We start from the raw sequence: 6,511 nt of genomic DNA on the forward strand, positions 1-6,511 counted from the left end.
CTGTTCCTTCATAGCCGAGAGAAACCAAAGAGAAAGACAAAGACAAACCCACCCTCACTTTGAAAAATCCGGTTTCCTGATTGGTCCTCTGGTCAGGTGTTGCAGGTCACTGTTTGTTAACCCTTTACAGGTGAAAGAGACATTAACCCTTAACCATCTGTTTATGACACTGTTAATCTCTGCTTAAGAGGATGTCCAGGTGGCTCAGGTCCACTTCTGCCAATTTCTCCTCCAGATGCTGCTCCTGAATGGATTCCTCTGCAAATGCAACAGGTAACCTGAGCAAAAGCCATCACTACACAAAATTCAATTGGTACGTGAAATCTTGCCCTCATTCCTATCTCCCTCTCCCATCCCATCCACATCAGCCCCAGCCAACACCCACAGTCACCGCTGCACTCTAGTGCTCACTACCCTGCATGATTTCGGTCCCCTCCTACTTGTTCCTAGCTACTGAGACCTAGCCTGTGGGGATGCACACCTACCACACCTGCCTGTGTTCTACGAAGGGAGACAGCACAAGGAGAGGCAAGGAGAGAGAGAGACAGATGCACAGACAGATAGAGTTTGTGTTGGCCAACGCATTAGAAGAGAGAGAGAGAAAAACATGGAAGGGAGTCAAGAAACTCACCTGCTGGAGTCATCCCCCTGGATCCAACCTTCTGCTGCAGAGCACACGCCGTGTGGATGGAGATATTACCAGCACCTGAAAATGGGGACTGAAAATGGGGATATTACCCCCATTGTAACCATGGCTAGTCAGGAATCTTCTCCTACAAACCGAGTCACAGCTAATGACCAGTCCTGGCCTGGAGGCAGCTGGGCCGCTACCAGAGTCCTCACCGAACCAGACACTTATCTCACTGATAGTGACGGCTGCTCCACTCCCAGCTCAATGGCATCTCCATAGCCGGGCATCAACAATGCTCGCTGTTTGTTTCACAACTCGTGTCCTTTCCATCTCACAACGGGAGTGGGCTCTTACCCGACTTCTTTCCCCTTGGTACTAAGCACAACACAAGAGGGAAAAACAAAAGTTATCATCACAATCTGCAATGTTGTGTAGGTTCTTCTTCTCTCATCTCCCATTACACCTTTATAGCTACCATTAAAAAGCACACAACACACACTCAACCTGTGGAACTCCTTCCCAAAGAACGTTGTGAAGGCCAAGAGTACAATGGGGTTCAAAAAGGAAGTATGTAAATTCATTGAGAAGAGGTCCATCAATGGCTATTAGTCAAAATGGGCAGGGATGGTGTCATTATACTCTGTTTCCCAGAAGCTGGGAATGGGAGACAGGAAATGGATCACTTGGTTATTCCCTGTTCTGTTCATTCCCTCTGGGGCAGCTGGCATTAGCCACTGTCTAAAGAAAGTAGCCCATTGCACCTGCATCCAAGAGAGTCCACTACCAATCGAGCATCTAGTACCCATCATGTTTCTCTTCCTCCTCCCAATTCCCCAGTGGGATGCAGACTCTCCAGACCAAGCCTGTGAGCATGCACCATTGCCCATGTTCTATGCCAGGAGATAGTACAAGGAGAGAGAGGGGATGCATGTTGGCCAACATATGAGATTAGAGAGACAGAGAGAGAGAGAGGGGAAGAAAGAAACTACAGAAAGACGTCATCACCTTCCTGGCTCTCCACAAAAAGTTACCACACTTCAGGAAATCTCCATAGCACCTGACAACTCCTTGAGAGGGTACAAAGGATTCCCCCAAGCTTATCATCCCCAGTTAGATGCAGACGCCTTTCCTCAGAGGCCCTCCCCATACTAAGGAATTCTCTCCACCAACAAGAGTCTTTGCAGCCCTCCCTAACCCCTTGTAGGGTAGGCCAGCACTGGGGCGTGGAAGAAAAACGGACACACACAGAGATCATTGGCTGCTGCTCATTGGAGCCTCCTCCTTTATTCCTCTCCAGCCTATCCAGGGCCTAAAATGCTCGTCACTCCTAAGGAACTACAGCCCTCCAGGAAAGGGACAATCCCAGACAATTACCAGCCACAGCCAGAGCGGTACCTTCCCCAAGTCCCTGCCCATGGAAATAAGAAGCGTCTCTGTGCTCTCAAGGAGGCAACTCACTACACAGTGTGACAAAGTTCCTCCTCTACCTTGGTAGGTCCTGCGCTTATTGGTGGATTTGCTCACCTCACAGATTCACCCTGTGTGTTGGGAAACAGCCCAGCGACCTTCCCCTCTGGCAGAAGCTACAGTCCAGGTCAATTTCTCCTGTGTTTAATCAGGAGTTGGGAGGTTTGCAGGGAATTCGGGCCCACCCCCTATCCCAGGCCCTGTGGACTGCAGCTGTCTAGAGTGCCTCCTGACACGGATGCACGACAGCTACAACTCCCTGGGCTACTTCCCCCTGGCCTCCTCCCAACACCTTCTTTGTCCTCACCACCAGCCCTTTCTCCTGATGTCTGATAATGCTTGTACTTCTCAGTCCTCCAGCCGTACGTCTACTCACTCTCAGCTCCTTGCACACCTTTTGCTCCCAGTTCCTCACACACACACCCTCTCCTCTGGCTCCCTCTGGCCTGACTGGAGTGAGATCTTTTATAGCAACAGAGGGGCCTTAATTAGAGTCAGGTGCTTAAGAGCCTCACCTGACTCTTAGCAGCTTAATTAGAGTCAGGTGTTCTCATTAGCCTGGAGCAGCCCCTGCTCTGGTCACTCAGGGAACAGACAACTACTTATCCAGTGGCAGGTAATCTCTCTTCTACTGACTCTGTTCCCAGCATGGTCTGGGTCGTATCTAGCAGCAGATACTGGATAGACAGGGTATTAACATAACACACAGAAAAAAAAAAAAAAAACACCTGCTCCTCGAATGTCACGAAGGCACTCCCTCAACTCAAACTGCCAAGTGAAAATGTGTAGATTGTGTGCAGGTCCAGGTTCCTCCAGATTGGTCCTCCTCTGTCAGGGGCTTCTCCACTGGCCTGGAGTGGGTCTCCAAAAAACAGCTAACCACCTATGGAAGAGCCATCACTGTCAAAAAACACTACACGTGCTTGATATTTTACCACTGCTACCTGCCTTCCACTCTCAAGAAAGCACAAACCACTAACCCACATGATTTTTCATCCCCTCCACGACTTCGTCCTGGCTCCCAAGACCTAGCTGTGGGGATCCACACAGAAGCAACACCTGCCTGTGTCCTATAAAGGGAGAAAGCACAGGAAAGACAAGGACAGACGACAGACAGTGTGTGTTGGCCAACACAATACAGAAAGAGAGAGAGGGAGAGAAATGCAGGAGGAGGGCAAGGAACCTGCCAGCTAAAGGCATCCCCCTGGATCCAACCTTCTCTCTGTAGAGGACACTGTTCACACTGCTTGTGATGGAAAAGTGACCAGACCCTGAAAAATGAAGGACCTTTGTCTCCCTCGTATCGACAGCTAGTCATGAAACCTTTACTTACCACCAGCCCCAGCAGATGGGGTGTCTCTACCTTGGAGTCAGATGGGCCATGAGCAGAACCCTCAGAGAAAACAGGACAGACTTCTCAGTGACAGTGGTGTCTGCTCAGCTCCCAGATGGATGGCTCTTGCCTGGGCATGAACAATGCTCACCACATGACGGCAATAGACTGACATGTGACTTCTTTTCCTGCCTACTAAACCCAGCAGAAGGAGAAAAACAAATAAAATTAGCATCTCCATCTACTATATCGTGAAGTCTCTTCATTTCACAGCTCCCGTATCCCACAACCCATCTTCCATTACACCTTTACACCTGCAACTAGGAAAGGACCCATTGTAATTGCACCCAAAATAGTTACTTTCTCAGGAGACACCTGTCCCTTCCACAGACCCTTAATAACTACTGTGCCCGCAACCAATGAGGAAGCACACAGCCTGCGGAAGAAAAACTACAGGCGAGAACAGATGAGGAACTCAACCACTGACCTCTTACTCACAGTCAGTTATGCAGAAGGCCAAAAGCTCAGGACTGTTCACATCTCCTTAGGAGGATGTCCAAGCGCTTCAGATCCACCTCTGCCAAATTTCTCTCCGGCTTGGACTCCTGGACAATTCCTCTGGCAGCACAGCTTGCAAAAGAGCATGAGCCATCCCTACACACAGCTCGTACTGGTACTTGAAATCTTGCCCTCAATCCTGCCTCCCTCTTCCATCCCATCTACGTCGGCCCACTCGATGAAAACAGAGACCGAGTTAACACTGCAGTCACTGCTCCGCTCATCATGCCCACTGCTCTGCATTATTTTTCATCTCCTCCTACTTCTCCATGGCTCCCGAGACCTGGCCTCTCTGGGGATGCAAAACCTAGGCACGCCTGCCCGTGTCCCACAAGGGGAGAATGGCACAAGGAGAGGAGAGGAGATAGGAAAAGAGAGTGAGAAAGGTTGGCCAACACGACTAGAGGAACGAGAGAGAGACACAGAGAGAAAAGAAAATGGGAGGAAAGCAAGCAACTCACCACCTGCAGTCATTCCTCCTAGATGCAACCTTCCGCTGCAGAGGACACACAGCTCCTAGCCAACAAACTGAGCAGCAGCTCCTGAAATGGGGACCTTGTCTCTCTCGTAAACCACAACTGGTCAGGAACCATTTCTTACAAACCCAGCCCCCCAGCTAACGGGGCATTCCTACCTGGAGCCGGGGGGGGGCCCACGCAGAGGCCATCACCAAACTCACATCTCACTGAAGTAGCGACTGCTCCACTGCTCAACTGGACACCTCTCTCGTTTTGCATCAACAATGCTCACGGGCTCACTGCTCTCGGGGCTCGCTTTCCATCCGATGTGAGGAGAGTGAACTCGGACGTTTGATTTCTCTTCCCTCGATACTAAACCGGCCACAAGGAGGAAGAACAAATAAGTTACTATCTCAGCGGGCAGCGTCCCGTAGGCTCTTCTTTTCGCCTCTCCGCCCCGAACCCACCCCCCATTTTCCCTTTAGCACTCCATTAAACGGCCCCTTGCAACAGCACCCCAAATAATCACTCTGCCACAGCAGACTTCTACGGCTGGGGAGGGAGCAATCTCACAGAGCCTCGAACCCAGCCAGGAAGCACACGGCCCTGCGGAGGAATACTACAGCGAGCACAGATGAGGAATTCAAAGCACTGACCGCTTACTCACACTCAGTTATGCAGGACTCAACAAAGCTGAGGACTGGTTCATGTCTGCTTACAGGGAATGTCCAGTCCTGCTCAATGTCCACCTCTCCCAGCTTCCCCTTCAAGGAACAGGGCGTCCTGGAAAAATTCCTTCTGGAAGCCACAGCTTGACCAAAGCCAAGCAATGAGCCATCACTACACAAACCTCTACGGGTGCCTTCAAATCCTGCCCTTCATCCTGGGCCTTCCCTCGACAATCCCAGCATTACCTCGGCCCCACTCGCTGAAACAGAGACCGACTTATACGGCGCAGCCCCGACAGCCACAGCCCTGCATGATTTTCGTCCCCTCCTCCTTCTCCATGGCTCCCGAGACATAGCCCGCGGTGATCCATATGTAACACGCCTGCCCGTGTGCTACGAAGGGAGACAGCACGAGGAAACGCAAGGACAGAGAGAGACAGAGGGTGTGTGTTGGCCAACGTACTAGAAAAGAGAGAGAGAGAGAGAGAGAAAGAAGAAACATGGGAGGAAAGCAAGCAACTCACCACCTGCAGTCATCCTCCTGGATTCAACTTTCTCCCGCGGAGGAGACACCGTTTCTGACCAGAGAAATGAGCAACCTCTGAAAACGGCGACCTTTTCTCCCTCGTAAGCACAGCTAGTCGAGAACCATTTCTTACAACCGAGCCCTACCTCACTGGGCTTCCCTACCTGGACTCAGGTTGGGTGTGAGCAGAGCCCTCACCAAACCAGACACTTATCTCACTGACAGCGGCATCTCCTCGGCTCCCAGATGGACGGCTTTTGCATGCCATCAACAATGCTCAGACTCTCAATGCTCTCACTCTCTTTCCATCACATGAAGGCAGTAGACTCTGACACGTGATGTCCTTTTCCTTGGTACTAAATCCAGCAGGGGGAGGGGGAACAAAAAAAACTTTAGCATCTCCATCTGCAATGTCACGTGATAGTTCTTGCTTGGCTTTATTAGTTTGCAGAGGAATTGTCCAGGAGCCCTAATTGGACAAGAATATGGCAGAAGTGGACCTGAGCAGCCTGGACATAGCTGCATGAGCCCTGCTGCTTCCCCAGGGCTCTAGTGGCTATTTACATGGCCAGGGTGGTGAAAGCAGGGGAGACCCGGGCCTTTTAAATAGCCTCCGAGCCCTAGTCTGCTGCTGCTACCCTGGTGGGGGTGGGAGGAGGAGGTGGCACTTACCATTCAGGGTGGGCTGTACCCCTGTACTCTCACCCCCTGCCCTGCCCGCACGAGCCCCTCTACAGCCAGCTCAGCACCCCTTGCCCTGCCCGCACCATGCCCTGTTTGCAGCCAGCCCTGCACTCCCTGCCCTGCACACACCAGGCCCTGTCGGCAGCCAGCCTTGCACCCCCTGCCCTGTCTCCAGCCCACGCCTGC

Source organism: Chelonoidis abingdonii, chromosome 14 (assembly GCF_003597395.2).
Source record: "Chelonoidis abingdonii isolate Lonesome George chromosome 14, CheloAbing_2.0, whole genome shotgun sequence".
NCBI lineage: Eukaryota > Metazoa > Chordata > Testudines > Testudinidae > Chelonoidis > Chelonoidis abingdonii.